This window comes from Vicugna pacos, chromosome 8 (assembly GCF_048564905.1).
Source record: "Vicugna pacos chromosome 8, VicPac4, whole genome shotgun sequence".
Lineage (NCBI taxonomy): Eukaryota > Metazoa > Chordata > Mammalia > Artiodactyla > Camelidae > Vicugna > Vicugna pacos.
In genome coordinates, this window is record NC_132994.1 from 77,487,570 (window position 1) to 77,505,302 (window position 17,733).

Consider the following 17,733-nt stretch of genomic DNA (forward strand, 5'->3'; position numbering starts at 1 on the left):
GGTGAGACTGCAGAGAGGAGCACTCAGGACAGGAGCTGTCTGGGCTGCATGGAGCAGGAGCTGGTCAAGCATGCCGAGAGGGCCCTCAGCGCGAGTGCAGGGAGGAGCGCACTGCTGTCCAGAGCAGGGGGCAGGTGTGGAGAGAGAGTGTCCCCTGTGAACTTCCTGCTCTGCGATCTACCGCCTCTGGCTCCCATGCTCCTGCCCTCCTGCCCTCCTGCCGCACTTACCACCGCGAGTCTTTAATGTCGGAGTCTGTCCTCCACTTATTCTTTCAGTAGAAAAAGCCCTGTAATTAAGGATGGGACCATTATCCTGAGGTGAAGGAGGCAAACTGATACTGACTGTAGCTGACGTGGTGTACTCACTTAAAACGCATTGGCTTTAAACTAGACGTGCTCATTCAGATACTGAAAATTGCTGCTGGTGTCCCTGGGTCACAGGATGCTCTGCAGGGGGCGCCGTGGAGGCCTGGTGCCTGTAGCGGCTTCTCACTGTTCTTCCCTCCTTTCCAGGGGACTTCAAATAGCGCTTGGTTTCGTCTCGCTGTGTTGATGTGTTGCTGCTGTTATCCCGGGGTCTGGACTGTATGTTTTCTAGGCCGGCTGGTCTGGGTGATGGTTTGACTCTGCCCAAGTCAGTGCTGGTCTTCAGCTGGCAGTCACTCGATGACTATTCCTCAGGGCATGCTGGCCTTTGCAGGCTCTCAGTCCTCTGCCTTGGTCCTCCTCAGCTGTCTCCAAGGATGTTTTCACACACGTGGCATTGATTTAGTCATCTACCACGATCTAGAAATAAGTCCTAAAAAATAAAGCGAAAACTATGTTTGAGTTTGGTGGCAAGTTTTGGAGGAGAGGAATTTAGGAAAAAAATAGATAAAGAGCAGTGGCGTAGGAGAGAAAAGGAAACTACACTGAGTTCGGGGATCGGCAGGAATGAACTGCACTGGGGCAGCTGTCTTAGAGTTGGGATTTGTCTTAGAGCTGCAGCCTTCTCTCAGATTGTTCTGTGTAAAGATATTAGGCCTCCTCATCATGTACCTGATTAATCTCTTTGCTTCCAGTTCATTCTCTACTCCAGTGTCTGATTAATTTGCCCCAAACTCCAGGGCCCCAGACTGCCAAGTGCTGTGTTAGCAACTCCTGGCCGCCTCCCTCCCTCCACTTTGGGAAGGTAGAGTTGCCCTGGGGAAACCTGCGTGAAGTCACGTCAAGGGCCTGGTGGATCTCCCTCCAGGAGTTAGGGAATCGTGAGTCTGCGTAGCGCACTGCAGGCGTTACTGACTGGACCGCACATCGTAAGGAACACAGGTTCACCTGGGAGATGCCGCTACTTTTTGCCTAGAGCTATGATCCAAAGTAGAAACTTCCGTGATTCCGTTTGTGCTAATGTTTCAGTAGCTGACTGAAAAGGAGCAGGACTTACCTGGGATGGTGGCTGTGCGAGAATTAGGTAAGCGTGTTTAGCCGAGTACTAACTGACTTAGTTTTACTGAAAAGGAAGCCAGAGTCACCTTTATAAAGGTGATATGGAGGACCTGTGCTGCACTAAGGTTTATGTGGATTAAACCTAGTTTACATTTTTCGAGTGGAGCCTGTGGAGTAAATTTCCCCAGTCCAGCTATTGGTGGCAGCCAGTGTTACAAACTTCTAGAAAGCAATCTTCCCCAGTTCTATTCTGTACATTCAGAAATGAGCACTTGTATGTATTTGAATTTTATTTTACAAAAATGGGGTCATATGACGTATGCCTTTTGCAGCATGCTTTAGTCAAGAAATTCTTCCGTATATGTATGTGTGTATGTTGTGTGCATATAAAATTCTCTTTTAATAGCTATGTGGCATTCCATGTTCTGGTCGTTTTCTTCACTATTACTCAGGAACACTGTGTCTCTAGAATAGTATTTCAGTAATGTTCCTATGAACATTTTGCAGATATGTCTTTCTGTACTTGTGTATTTCTCTAAAATAGATTTCTAAAAGCAGAATTTGAAAATTTTGATAGACTTTACCAAGTTCATATTTTAAAAAGCTGTTCCAATTTATCCCCCCCCCAGCTTTTCAGTCCAACAATTAAAAAGTCATTGGTCTCAGAATTCACATTTCCCTGTTCCTTGTTGAGGTGCGGAGTGTCTTTTATGAATTTATTGGCTGTTATACTTCCTCATTATGTGAAGTACCCTTGTTTTCTGTTGGGATATTTGTTTCAATCTTTTCTGTTTGTGAAATGCTTTGTGTGAAACATCCTAATGTTTTATCCTGTGTTTAAAAGTTTTTTTCCTACTTTGTCATTTTGGTCTTCTAACTTTATATCCATAAGTAGATATATTTTATTGGCTCATTTGTTTCTTCATTTTTAGGAACTTGAAAAATAACTAAAAGATCAAGGGAGCATCTGTCTTTAAAATTGTAACTGTCCCAGGTTGTATCTCCAGGCTCGGTCGTCGTCCTGGACGTGACCTGTCCCGAGTAGGACTCCGACTCCCCCAGCAGCGCCCCTGCGCTGGCCGCTCCTGCAGTTGCCACACCGAGCAGACCCCTGCAGGTCAGCTCCGTCAGTTGCTTCTGCCCCAGCCTTGCAGTCCGTCTGGACTCTTCACTCAGACCGCACATCTGACCAGCCTGTCAGCAAGTTCTGGCGGCTCTACTGTCACAGTATTGTCATCATCTGACCACTTCTCATCATCTCCCCTTCCTGCTCCTGGCCTAGTGCAGGCTGGCCTCGTCTCTCACCTAGATTGTTCTAGTAGCTTCTTACTTTTTTTCTCTCCCATGGTCTCCCTTTGCCAGCTTACAGTGTTTCCCATGCAGAGAACTTCTGAACTTTAGGATAAATAATATAATCTGTTCAGACTGTCAAGTGCGGCTTTACGTTACTGAAAGTGGATTTTGGCTCCCAGAGCCCAACACGAGGCCCTCTCCCTTTTTCCAGGAAAGTCCAGTGCCGTGTGTCCCGTGTCACTCTGCTCCCGTCACGGTGGTCTTGCTGCTTCTCTGACGCACCAGTGGGGCGTCTGCCTCAGGGTCTTTGGACTTGTGCCCCCTGCTTGGCTCCCTTTCCCTGGGGCGCGGGTTTTACTCGAGCGTTCCCTTCCACTTGCACCCCCGCTAACTTTTGGTCCCTTTGCTTTACTTAATTTTTCTGGTAAGTTGTTATTTTTGTATTGCTGAATATTTACATTTTTAATAGAATTCAGAAACATTGCTGTGAAGTGAGCTTTATCTTTGGACAGGTTTGTGTCCCAGGTTTGGAAGTCTGACCTGTGGACAGTTCTCTCCTTTTCTCCCTCTCCATTCCTTGGGATTTATTACTGCAATAGTGTAGGGAACCTTTGTCCTGAAGAACGCTGACTAGTTCCTGGAAGACCGGTGGTTCTGCTGTGGTCCGTGTCCTTGGAGAGGCCTACTGTGCGGGTAGCACTTCGGGAAGCATGAGCGCCTCCCTGGGCGGCAGGTGTTCTGAGCGCCTCCTTGAGCTTGTGGGTGGCTGTCACGGTCGCATTGCTGACACCGCGTGCCGAGCAGTGGTTCAGGCGCACAGCCAGTCTGTTACTTCGTTGAATTCCCACCTCAGCAAGGAATGTCTTAGTGTCCTGTCTGTCTCTTCCAGGGGAATGAGACCCGGCGCACTTGAGGATTTAGTGCTTGTAGACGTGGCTGAAGGGTTTCCCTGCCTTTCCTTCTCCCTTCCTGCCTCTGGGGACAACTACTAACGTGAAGATGGCACGTAATAGTTCATTTACCTGAACTGTTCTGCAGCACCCGTTGTCCATTCTCTCTCCTCCTGTCTAGGGCTCACCAGGTTGTTTACGTTTCTCCACTGTTACAAGTGAGGATTTAAAGGACACCCCTGTCCATGTTCCCTGCCGTGCTAGTGAAAGGAAGGGTTTAAGAGGGCACCTGGACCGGATGTGTAATTTCTTGCTCATCGGCCATGCACAGGTGCTCATTTACCAGGTTCTGCCACGTTGATCTGTGAGATGCTTACACCAAGCGACATGCCAGACTTCTGAATTTCCCACATTCTCAGTATATCCAGATTTATCTTTATAAGCTGGAATATATGATATGTTGTTATTTATATTAATCTGATTTTAATAAGTGAACGTGTTTTCTTCTATTCTAATTGGTCATTGTGATTTTCTCTTTGAATTATCTTTTTATATATTTTGTCCATATTTTTTCTAGTGAGCTATTTGTCTTTTTCTAGTTGATTTGTAGATCTTTATAAATTCTGAATACTAACCTTTTGTACATTATGCATTTTGTAAATGGTGTTTATAGTGCTTTTGTTTATAGTGTTTCATTTTTAAAAGTGTCTTTGGTCACAGATTTTAAAACTTTTGAAATGTGTTGGGTTTATCAGTCTTTTTTAAACGTTTGTGCTTTTTCCCTCTTGTTTGATGAATATTTTCCATATTCTGTTCTGGAGGTTTTGCAGTTTAACTTCTTCATGTAAGTATTTGCTCCAAGGGGAATTTCTTTGTGATACAGCCCCCTGCCCAGTATAGCCCACTGCCTCTGCTGGGGTGGGGACCCCCCCATACCCCCACCTCTGCTGGGGTGGGGACCCGCTCCATACCCCCACCTCTGCTAGGGAGGGACCCCCCATGCCCCCACCTCTGCTGGGGTGAGGACCCCGTTCCATACCCCCACCTCTGCTGGGGAGGGACCCCCCATACCCCCACCTCTGCTGGGGTGGGGACCCCGTTCCATACCCCTACCTCTGCTGGGGAGGGACCCCCCATACCCCCACCTCTGCTGGGGTGGGGACCCCGTTCCATACCCCCACCTCTGCTAGGGAGGGACCCCCCTATACCCCCACCTCTGCTGGGGTGGGGACCCGCTCCATACCCCGACCTCTGCTGGGGTGGGGGCCCCCCATACCCCCACCTCTGCTGGGGTGGGGACCCCGTTCCATACCCCCACCTCTGCTGGGTGTGGGGACCCTGCTCCATATCCCCACCTCTGCTGGGGAGGGACCCCCCATACCCCCACCTCTGCTGGGGTGGGGACCCGCTCCATACCCCCACCTCTGCTAGGGAGGGACCCCCCTATACCCCAACATCTGCTGGGGTGGGGACCCCCCATACCCCCACCTCTGCTGGGGTGGGGACCCGCTCCATACCCCCACCTCTGCTAGGGAGGGACCCCCCTATACCCCAACATCTGGGGTGGGGACCCCCCATACCCCCACCTCTGCTGGGTGTGGGGACCCCCCATACCCCCACCTCTGCTGGGGTGGGGACCCCGTTCCATACCCCCACCTCTGCTAGGGAGGGACCCCCCATGCCCCCACCTCTGCTGGGGTGAGGACCCCGTTCCATACCCCCACCTCTGCTGGGGAGGGACCCCCCATACCCCCACCTCTGCTGGGGTGGGGACCCCGTTCCATACCCCCACCTCTGCTGGGGAGGGACCCCCCATACCCCCACCTCTGCTGGGGTGGGGACCCCCCATACCCCCACCTCTGCTGGGGTGGGGACCCCGTTCCATACCCCCACCTCTGCTAGGGAGGGACCCCCCATGCCCCCACCTCTGCTGGGGTGAGGACCCCGTTCCATACCCCCACCTCTGCTGGGGAGGGACCCCCCATACCCCCACCTCTGCTGGGGAGGGACCCCCCATACCCCCACCTCTGCTGGGGTGGGGACCCCGTTCCATACCCCCACCTCTGCTGGGGAGGGACCCCCCATACCCCCACCTCTGCTGGGGTGGGGACCCCGTTCCATACCCCCACCTCTGCTGGGGTGGGGACCCCGTTCCATACCCCCACCTCTGCTGGGGTGGGGGCCCCCATACCCCCACCTCTGCTGGGGTGGGGACCCCCCATACCCCGACCTCTGCTGGGGTGGGGGCCCTCTCCATACCCATGTTTCCTGGCCTTGCCTCTTGGATTTCTCTTTCTCTTGTATAAACTCAGCAGGGCATCTAAGGGAATGTTTGTTTTGTGTTCTCTGTCATGCAGTGGAATGGTTGCTACTTGTTTAGTCTGCTTGTTGCTGAAACCGGAAGGGTTACAGGCTTTTACCTCTTACAGGGTAAGAGGCAGTTTGCTTTGTGGCTAAAAGTACGGCCTCTTGTTTCAGAATTGCCCCAGGAAGAATTCTGACCCACTGGTACTGGCTGTGTGATCGTGGTCAAGTGACTTAATCTTTCTGAGTCTCAGTTGAGGGTCTGTAAATCGGGAAGATGAAGGCACCCACCTCGTAGGGTTGTTAGAACTGAAGCAGATGATGCAGAGAAAGCACTTCTGCTCAAGGCAGTCCTTCCCTTTGAACAGGAAGGCTGGTGAACCTTTCTTGTGGCGGATCCTGGATGTGCTGGGTGTTCTTGGTATTTGTATTGTCTCATCATCATCATTTGTGTTTTTCCTTCCTTTCCCTTGTGTGGCTTGGCTTGCTGCGGCAGACCATCTCCCTTGCTAACCTCGGGACAGGGATTTGACCTATTTGCGCAGCCTTCTGTCAGTTGATGTAGTTTGTGGGGGAGGGGAGCTCCCACGCCGTGTTCGGGGTTAGCCTTGTATATTTTCAGTTAATTCTGCGTTCCATATTTCAAGTTGAAAAAAAATTCTTATTTGTTACAGTTTCTGATTTTTGTCTAGAAATGGTAAATCTTCTTCAAAAGATATAACTTCATGTATAAAAACAGAATCAGTAACTTTTGAGGTTTTCATGTCTCAGGACCTAATACTTACCATATTTCTGTATCTTTGTCTTTGAGTTCATGCCTACATCATAGTCCATTAATTATGTAAAAAGTTTATTCCGGAATATACTTCTTTTAAATCTATACATGTATGTGTTATAGGTAAATATCTCACGTGTTTGGGGTGTTTATTTTCAGTGTGGAAGATTCTGGAAGAGAAGTTGAAGGTGTTATTCTCGTGAGCAGGATGAGAACCTCCCCCAGCCAGTGCTGCTTGTCATGGTGCTTCTCTCGCAGTCACGTGAAGAACATGCCTCAGTCGGACAGTGAGCTGCTCGCTCTGTGTCACTTTGCACTTCTGTGCTCCTTTTCTGAATCAGTGCTGTTAAAAATCCTCCTCGGCAGTGTGGCTCCTTTCTTTCCAAAGTCCCCGTACTGATTTATGCAGCTTACCTTTTGTTTTTCTCTGCCGGGTACCGAGTGACATTCCAGTCTGCTGAGCTCATTAGATAACGCAGAGTGAGACAGGAAGTACGGCCCGGAGGTGGTGGTGGACACCAGATACGGCCACTGGTCCACCAGGGGAGAGGATGTCAGCCACTGGGACCAAAACAGAGGATTCGGGTTTCTTTTTAAAATCCCAACTATGAGGCAGTGATATTCATGTCACTGCTATTGTACCCGTCATCCCAGAATTGTTTTGTTTCTAATTTGTTCTTTTCCACGTCTATCCCCACCCCCTTTCAAGTGTCTTACATGCTATGAAAGGTCTTAAGATGTGAGTGGACTCAAAACCTGCCTGTGTTTCAAAATGTGCTTGCGTGTGTTCACTAATGCGGCAGCGCCGTGGGGATTTGAAGCTGCTTTTGACATAAGTGAGTCACTTGGAGTCTTTTCATTGAAATAAAGCGCTGTGAATCCAGTTTTTAGCTTATTAAACAGACATGAGTGGAAGCATTTTGATTGGAGGAAGTTCTTTGAATCAGTTGCCACAGTTTGAGTGTTTACTTCCATATGAAAGTTACTGTAAAGACAGTGATACTTGGCAATTTGTGTATGTTATTTATATGGTGCTTTACCCTTGTTCAGATTTAGAAACTTCTTTTTAATATTTTGCATACTTAAGACTCAGTACAGATGTAAGAAGTAGATTTTAAAAGAGAATTTCCTCATTTTTATCTTTTTGGATTTCCTTCTGGCTTTTGGATATTATAATATTGAGGCTGAGTTCAGGAACATGGTTATTTTCTTTGAACAGGAAGACATTTCAAAATTTTATATATGTTGATTTGGTTACAACCAGAGCATTGGGAATGATCTGAACTTTTGAACTTTGTATTTCTTTTTTTTTTTTAAAGAAAAAAATGTTTAGTATTAGTTATGTATTTCTTAGAGAAGGCTTTTCGTTGTAAGTTACAAATATTCCTTGAAAAGCACAAGTAGTCTTATTAAGGAATTACTATTCTTGGTATTATTTATCTATTATTTTTCTTTTTTTAATTTTAAGAAATTAACAGACCCCTTTGTTAAAATAGTTTTAGATTTTCAGGAATGGCCTTCGTGTTTCAAGCATAGAATTACAAATGCTGTGCAGTGTCATTTTGTTCCACAGGCCGAATGTTTTGCATTTCCATGTGCGTGTATTGCAGGCTTTTCACATATGCTCGGTTGTTTTCTGCTTTTGTTTTTTTGTTGTCGTGAGAGATAGAATCATACACCTCTCAGATTGGGTCCCTGTCAGTATAAGCACTGGAGAATGTGCAGTGGGGAGCGACAGGTGTCATCTAGTGCCTTATTTGTAGCATTTTGTATGCCGTAAATGGTTTGGCAACCACCGAACCCCCTGAAGTAGACAGTAGCTTCTCCATTTTATAAACGGGAAAGCAGATCCTCGTGTCTCACCCAGAGATGCATGTGTGTTAAGTGAGGTTTCACCTGGTGTCTGGCTGCTTCCAGGGCTCTGCGTCACGTGCTCACTTCCCACCACACACTCGCTGCCTTTCCTGTGAGCAGGAGATGTTTGGCCACTCGTGATGTCATTTCATTGTCTAGCTACGGAATTGCATTCTTTGGTTTTTTCCCCCAGAGTCTCTGTATTTTTATGAAAACAGGTTTATTTTATATTTAATAATGTTTAGTTTGTAAGTATAACTTATTTTCATATTTTTAATAGGGAAAGTTTCAAACAGATACAACTCACTTGTATCCATCCCCCAGACTTCAGAATTTTCAAAATTTTGTCATTATCTTAATTCATTATTTTTTGTTATCTCTAGATGAACTATAAATCCTGGAAACTAGCAAGTTATTTCTCCTCTACTTCGATGTGCATCTCGAGCAAAATCGAACCACAGTGCAGTAATCCTGTCGTCAGGATGAGCTGTAATTCCTTATTGTTGTCTGCTTGTGTTCAGGTTTCCTTGTCTCGCTCAGAAATGTATCTTACAGTTACTTCATTGGAATCGGTATCCAAACAAGGTTCGTGTGTTATGTTTTGCTCCCTTATGTCTCTTTTAACTTAAGGCATTCTCACCCCCCCACTCACCCCCATTTTTATTTCCTTTCGTAGACTTGCTGAGGAAAATAAACGTCTTAATTTTGCCGTAGAATTTCCCGTTTTGGACTTGCCCTTTTTCTTTTCTGGGGCTGGGTGGTGGTGTTTGACTTGCGGCTTCAGAGGAGAGGCTTCAGGTGCAGCCACTGGACAGGAGTGCTCTGGGCACGGCCGTGTGTCTGGGCCCCGCGCAGGGGCTGGGGCTGTGACAGCCACCGCCTCGCCGGGGTCAGGTCCCGGTCCGGCAGCCTCTCCCCTCCTGCGTGGTTGTTGCCAGTCTTTGCCCAAGTGAAGGACGGGTTAAAAAACTGTGATTTCCTAATTCTGTTATTTCTTTCACTTTTACTGGCTGGAATTCTTTAAAAAATATATAAACACATTTTCCTGATCTAAGCTGTCAGAAAGCAGATGAATTCTGAATTCTTTGACTTCAGTTGCTTACTTTCAGGCTAAGGAATTGGGGCCCTAATTCCCTGCAGTGGTGACGGGGACTCTGATTCTGTCTCTGGCTTTCTCACCTCTCTGTTCTGTCCTTATAAGTGAGGATTTTCATGGATTCTTGGTTTCAGTCAATTGCAGTCATCATTCGCGCTGGATTCAGATCGTCCGCGTTTGGCCGGGTGCGCCCTTGGTTGGCTAGAGGGGTTATTTTTTCAGAAGTTTTTGAGAACTGCCTTGTTTTCTGGCACACCAAGGTGTCCCAAGCTCGTCGTGCCTGCTTTCTGACCCGTGCCCGGGTTGAACCATTTCTCCAAGGAGACCTGTTCCTTTAGTGGGAATAATACTGAGAGGTGACAGTCTGGGTGCTGGAGGTGCTTATTTTTACAACTTGTCCTTTGCTTCAAGGCCTTTTCTGTGGAAAGAACTCAGAGGTTTGTGGAAGCAAAAAAAATCCACGAGTTTCTACTGATGTTTCCAATTCAAATTTGACCTTCCTTGATTTTATACGTAGTTTTCTGATTTTAAAAAAATGTCTTTTCTCTCACATCGAAAATCTTGTTTTGTAACTGTGTTAACACAGTACTTGTTTGCTTCATTCAGTCATGTACTCGCTGTGTTACACATAATAATGCTGATACTACAACTAACAGTTGGACTTCTGAACAAAGATTCATATTTCTTTGCAAGATAGTTATGCTTAGAACAGAGTCCACTAGGAATATAAAATCAAAATACTGTTTTTCAAGATCACTTAAAAAAAACTTTTTTCTATATGGCAATGTGACCAGATTGATACATGGCTGGATGTTAATTTCAGTTTGTTTTAAATTTTTAGTGTTTACTTTTGGTTAAAATTTATTTTTTATTTTTAAAAATCATCACGTGGCTCCAAAGTTGAAACCATGTAATAAAGTGCATTTAGAAAGGCTTTGCTTCTATCTTTTATGACATTTGGTTTATCCACTTCAAGGAAGGTTTCTTTCTGCAGGTATAATCAAGTATGTGTGCGTGTTTCCTGCCCTTTCACACAGACAATGCTTTATGACGACATATTCATGTTTTTGTATATTTTAGTGTATAATTTTTAAAGCATGGGATTCCATAAAGATTTATATTTATTATGCAACGCAAGTTTTAAAAGCAGTATGAAAACTATACTAACACTGTAAAGTTGAACTTAATACTATTCATAGAAATGCTCTCTATGAGTGTATTAAAACTGAAGAGGAAATGCAGTCCTGGGGTTGCAAAGCTGTATAATCCCGTTCCTGGGAACCAGCATGACTCGTGAGGTGCGGCGATGATGTCATGTTCTGCGTGTGCCTGTGAGGGAGAGAGGAGGGTTCCCAGATTTGTAGATCAAGGAGATGCATTAGTCATCCTGTGTCTGGACTTCATCAAGGAATCCAACAATGTCTGTCATCATACTCTGTTTAAGGACTGCGTCTAAGTAGAATTAGATGAATTAGGAGCCAGGTGACTAGTTGCGCTCGAAGGCTGTTGTCTAACAGGTCAGTGCCAAGCTGGAGAAGTGTTGTGATTTGGTGGACTGACATGGAGGTGACCCTAGAATTTTCATTTCACTGGAACCCCATGTGAATCAACAACATTAGGTGGTCACCAGCAGGCCACTGTACTCTTAAATTGCATTATTTCCACATGTAGTGTTAGAATTAGCAGTGTCCTTGCAGCTGGTCCGACACACCTGGAGTTCCGTGATCAGTTCTGGACACTCTTTCAGGCTAGGGGGATAGAACACAGATGTGTTCGGGAGGGAAGTGCGTCTGGAGGTGTGTGACAGGAGGGAGAGCGGTGAGAGGGGGCAGAGTTAGAATATTCTGTCATTCTGAAAGGTCCTAGGCTGGTTCTCCACTGGGACAGTTTTGTCCCCCTGGGGACCTGTGCAGGTATCTGGCGGGTGCTGCTGGCATCTGGTACATGGAGGCCGGGGGTGTTCTTGGCACCCCACAGTGCATAGCGCAGCTCCCACAGCAAAGAATTGATCCAGTCCAAAGTGTCAGAGAGCAGAGGTTGAGACACCCTTTTCTCAGTCTCAGCTGGTTTACTGTGACCCCTCGGAAGAGAACCGCATGGTGCCTGTAGCCCAGGGCACACCCAGGAGTGACTGGGGCTGCAGTTCCATGGGCCCGTCCCTGCGCTGTTCTGCCCACGGCGCATCGTGCCCGTTAGAAACCTAGGCTGCTCTGTTTCATTCCGTCATTGAACGGAAAAGGAAGAGCATTGCTAAACCAGGTCTCAGTGATGCCCGTGGGTAGAGTCAAGCCTGGCTGGCAGAGCTGTGGAGATGAATTTGCTTTAGTAGAGGACAGTGCTGTCCGGCTACCCAGCCGCACACAGAAGGGCACGCTGTTCGGCTCAGGAGTGCGCGTGTCGTCATGGGAGTTGTTACGGGGTCCTCGGCTTGGGGCCCAGGGGTGGGTTCCGTCGGGTCTATGGACATGGGTGAGAAAATAATTACACCTTACTTTTCAGTAAATTTTTATTAACCTCTAACTGAAATTTAGCGTTTTCTTTACTTATGAGTTTGTATTCATATCTGCTTCACAATTAAAGTTGTAAGATTTTAAATGCGTAAAGTAAGATCTAGGTCTTATTTAATATGTTAACAACAAACACTCATATTACTGTATCACAGGTTTTAAAATATTTCAATAATTGTATTTTAATGTAATTGTTCACTTTGTGATCCTTCGTGTTTTACTTTGTGCATTTAAACCTTTCATCCTGAGAACCGTTGCGTAGACTTCACCGAACTACCGAAGGGTCTGTGGCCACTGCCCCACTGTGTCTCGGCCCTGGACTGGGTGGGCAGCTTTCAGGGCTGTGTGTGCTTCCATTTGTACTCTGCATTTGTACAAGGCAGCATTTAAAGGCTACAGTAGAAACAGAGACATAATCTTTAATCACAAATGTGATGACTGCTCTTCTGTCATGTGGCTGTAACGTACTCTTTAATTCATCATCTTTACATCCCCTGTGTATGGATGTGTGGTAGCTGTTCACAAGTAGAGATCACAGTTTAAGAGCACTGTGGGGAAAGCGTTCACTTCTCCATCCCCCTGTAGTGCTGACTCAGGTGGGGAGGTTTCTAACTCCACTGGAGTCACGGCGAAGCACAGACGTAACTTGCCTGGAGGTGGGCAGAGCGCGGCTCACAGGTCCCGCCGCTGTGAGTGGCAGTGGGTAAGCCACGCTGTCTGCAGGCGCGGCTGAGGCACTGGAGACATGTTGGCCCGTTGGTTTTCACAGCAGCCTGTTTTCTGGCAGAGAACTGTTTTATTTAAAATGGTTAGATGAGTGGATACTGGGTGGTTTTTTGTTAGACTTCGTAAGAGGGGAGATCTGCCTGTGTTCTCTGTGTGCAGTGTCTGTGTTTCAGATCAGTATATTAGTCCAGAAAACTTTTGCTCTTCCCCTGAAAGATGAGTGTCCCAGTGTCAGTGCACCTGGCCTTTCTCAGCTTCAGTGAATTAACCTCAGGATGTTAGAAGCATAGTAGTCGGCTCACACCCGACAGGTGCACACTGTGACGCCAGAGATTAGGCCTTTATTTTCAGACAAAAATAGTTTAATGGGGTCGTTTAATTACAAAGACCAAACACAGGTATAGGGTAGGTATAGGGTAAACTCTTCCTGGATGCGGATTGCTGGGTCAGAGAGTAGCTGCTGTCAAGTGACTGGACTGGCCACCTCCGAGGTACAGAGGTTCGGTTCCGGACCGCTGCAGAAAAGCCAGGCAAGCAGGTGTGCAGGTTTCCCGGCGCAAGTCGTGTTCACACTATACTGTAGTCTACGAAGTGTGCATTAGAGTATGTCTGAGAAAACAGTGTGCATACCTTCACTAAAAAAATACTTCATTGCTAAAAAATACTAACCGTCCGTCATGTGACAGCTCAGGGTGGCCACAAACATTCACTTTGTGAAAAACACGGCATCTGTGAGCACAGGAGAACGAGGTGTGCCTGGGTGCTGGTCTCCATGACATAGACCCGGTGCCCCGGCCAAACCATCGCTGGTCCCTTTCTGCAGACGACGGAACAGAACTGAGCGCCACGGGAGGAAGTGCTGAAGGTGTTTTACAGTTAGTTCTTTCAACCTTTCAGGTGTGCTTGTCTTATAAAGGTTTTAGCTAATGAAACGCATATAGTTTTAGAAAGGATGCTTGAAGTACTGGTTTAAAAACAGTTAAAAGAAACAGTTTATACAAGTTTAAAAAACAGTGTTTATACAAGTAAGATTTTAGCATCCCATACTCAGGTATTTCTTGCATTCTGTAACCTGTTAACATTCAGGCGTCATCGCTGTTTCTAAAAAACAGAGTCTCATGGCTGTTGTCCAGGTCATTGTTTCACGTACAAGTAATGTGTGTGTTTTGAAGGCGCAGCTGTATTTTTTCTTAACATTTTGCACCTGTTTTGGAGGCACTAGTGTCAAGACTAGATTGTGTTTGTGATAAAGTGGTAGGTCCTGTCAGCTGCTGTGTCCTCCGTGGGAGCTGGAGTGGGGTTACCTGTTTGAAGTCTGCATTGTCTCGCTGCAGGCTGGGAGACGGATTTGAAGGAGGTGCTGCGCTGGGTGAGAGGAAAGCAAACCGAGCGTGGTTGACGCGTGTGAGCCTTGAGCAAATGGTTCTGACTGACTTGAGCAAAGGGAGGTTTGGGGTTGTCCTGGTGAGTCTTCACTAGTTGGGGTAAGAAGGCTGATTGATGATCAGTTTCATTAATTAATGAGATATTAATGAAATATTTAAAAGAAAGCCTCCGTCTTTAATTCTTAGTTCCTCGCGTTGACTCTTCAGTGTGTAATTTCATCCTGTAGCTGTCTTGTTTTTGTCTGTTGTGTTCTTTCCGATAAACATTAACATAATTTTGTTTCAGTGTGTGAGCACCCCAAGTAGTGTTCCACTTCGAGGTAATGATCCTTAGTGAGCATGTTTCTCAGGGTAGATGCGCACCTTTAGGAGAGGAAGAAAGTTGCTGCCTGTCAGGAAAAGTAACATTAAGGAGAGGAATCAAGTGGTGTCCTTCCCGTCCCTTTCGATTAAGCGGCTGTGGTTAAAGCGATTGGAGGTGGTTATGGGTGATACACGTAACCGGCACGGAGGAGGGAGGGATCTTTCGTACGGAAGCACTTGTCCTTGTAAGATTACAGCTGTGTTGGCCGCAGCATTGTCAGAACAGCAGCGCTGCCATTGAGACCTCATGCTGTTTATTACAAATTTAAAGTTTTGTTTTTCGGAGTTCTTATCAGGTGAGAACAGACAGCACAGGAATCAGATATTGTTATTGGAAGTTTTGACTCAAACTTGTTTTTATTTCTGTGTGTGAAGCATTATGTTGGAGGCTGAGGGAGGCCCTGGACTAAGGAGTGGAAGGTCCTCATCCCAGAAAGGCTGTGGTCGGTGGCGAGACTGAAGCAAGTGCTCGCCTGTGTGCAGGCTGTTTCCTCCTCAGAACAAGCTCATTGTTTTCCTTTTATAATTGAGGGAATGTGAGCTTGTGTGATGTTCAGTAACTCGCTTGGAGGTGCCAGCGCCCTTGTGTCCTGCGTGCCCCGGGTGCCCCGGTCCCCTGAGGATGGCGGTGGGCGAGGCGGCTCGGCGGGGTGCATGGGGACCCCCTCATCCGAGCTTTGGACCGCCGGCGTCCGAATGTGGTGCTTTCGGGTCCAGGGACCCCTCTGAACCTCTGTTTCTCTCTCTTATTCATCCATCCATAGTTTCCTCAGGAGTCCCCTTGTACCTGTCATAAAGAAAAGGAGGCATGAGTGTCAGACTCTGCTTAGACGATGGAGTGACGAGCTGCTTGGTGGCCCTGTGACCATGGCTGCTGTGCTTGACCTCTCTGGCCCTTCTTTCTCTTGCCCCGTACAGCGGGGTGATGGTGGTACCTGCCCTGGGGGTCAGGTGCTGAGCGCTCCTAGCCTGCACGTGCTGGCCCTTCTACACGTTAGCTACGTTTATGATTGTGTTAGTTTGGTCACTCCATGTCCGGCTTTTAGGGTCAGGAAGTTAATTTTATCAGTCTTCGCAGGTTCGATAGAATTCTGTGGACTTACTCCCACCAGGCAAGATGAGCTGAGTCACTGGAGAGGATGCTGAGGTACTAACGGATTAAGGAGCTGTGCTAATGACAGCTGTGCCAGCCGCTCCGTGTGCTGCCACAGGAACCAAGGGAACTGAACTAATAGTTACTCACTAGCACTTAGTGCAGATGGAATGAAACCAGAGGTGGCTTTTACAGACGCCTCTGTCTGGGCTTGGGGGAACCTGGAGAATTGCGATAGAAGCACGACCGCTTCCCTGGAGGCGGGAGCGCGCTGCTCGCTGGGAGCGCGGTATCTCTACCCTTGGGTTTATTACTCTTTTTTTTTTTTTTCTGTTTAGCTCCAGGTTTTATGTAAGATCAATAGCTGAGCCACATTAATAATGGGGATTTGACACTTGCAGTTTCCTTTTTACCGAGAAAGGGCAGGATTTTCGCGCGGACGATGAAGGTCAAAGGCGTCTCCTCTCCCGGCCCGCCTGTCAGTCCATCTCTGATTCTTTCCCTGGCGTGCTTGTCGAGCGGCCGGCCCTCCCAGGTGCTGCGTCTGTGTCTTTAGCATCTGCTGGTTTGGATTACTTACTGATGATCCTCAGAGAAGCTGGCGCTGCTGTGCCTTTCAGGATATAGGTACAGCCAGCGGTTTTATTCCCATCACAGAGGACGGAAAGCCACTCTGTTAGCAGGGTGGTTGAGTAGGATGGGGGTGGATTTGGAGAAGACCGTTGAGTGTGTGACGGTGGCTTCAGGGCGGCAGCGTGCGAGGATCGGAATCCCGCGATAAAACCCTGAACAGACAGATGTGACCACACTTCCAGACTGAGCTTTGTGTTCCCAAGTGCCGTCTCAGGAGCCTGTGGGCGGCGCGGTGGGGGGCTGGGAGTGAACCCGCAGTGGCAGCCGCAGGAGTCCCCAGCTGCCCCTGCCCTCACCAGGCCTCACGTACAGCTGCACCAGCACTGCCAAAGCTGTCAGGGCTGCTGACTACGTGCACATGGGGAGACTGACTTAAAAAGGGTATCGACCGAGCTTTGCTGGTGGACCCGGGCAGACGCAGAGGCCTCCTGCTGATGTAGCTCCCGGTTGCTAACTCACTGGGCCCCAGTTGTCCTGTGATCTCCTAACACATGTGCTCCTCCCTGTCTTTTCCCGGGGCCGGGGTCGGGGGTGGGGCCCGTGGAAGGGCTCCGGGCCGGAAATGTCCCTGATATGCAGTCTCGTTTTCTGGTCCACCTTTCATATGGTTATACAGCCAACCTCGTTCTGATACCCCATTTTCCTTACTTTCCTTCACATGGGTAGGTGCGTGTTGGTTCACACGTTCAATGGGGGATGGGCACGTGGACTGGGGAGTGGGGGAGGGCGCGCATGCGGGGGTCTCTGAGCCCCCAGGAGACTTGCCATCTGAGAAGAAAAGCTGTTGCAAAGAAGACGCGAGGAGTGGCTTAGCTGACTTGGTTTTAATTAGGTTTGGGATGGATTCTGGGTGTATTTTGGAGATGGAAGGGCTGGATGTACTCGCTGCAGAGGGAGAGAAAGGGGAGAGTTGAGAAGGACTCCGACTCTGAGGGGAACTGCACCTTGGGGTGCACGGGAACTCTGGCCCTCCCCCCCCAGCATCCCCACATAACGTGAAACCCTCCAAGCAGGAACCAGGTTCCTGGGCTATGACCCTGAGTCTTATGATTATTATAGCAAAGGGCCTGATAACTCACGAGAGTGTCATCCAAATAAACTGTTTCCATTGATTAAAAAGAAAAAAGGAAACCACGGGAAGGAGCATCCCATAGTCACGTGGGCTTCAGCCCCCTTGAAGCAGAGTAGTCTTTGGTTGGCATTCCATTATATTTCTCTCTGGAAGTAAGGGTTTAAGAAAGACCTATATTGTGTCTGTTGATTTGGGGCAAGTAGTTCATGCTGGAAATTAGTTTATAATCCTGCAGAAGTTCAGAGTCTCCATTTGTTTACAGCCATGGTGGGGTTGGGACCCGCGTTTCCCCTCTGCTTTTAGAGCAGGCTCTTC

The 17,733-nt window shown here is 47.8% G+C and overlaps 1 protein-coding gene across 7 annotated transcripts in view; it reads left to right on the plus strand.

Annotated features, from left to right (window-relative positions):
* Window positions 1-17,733, plus strand: part of AFDN (afadin, adherens junction formation factor) — a 126,578-nt gene that overhangs the window by 13,197 nt on the left and 95,648 nt on the right. The gene's annotated exons all lie outside the window — the stretch shown is intronic.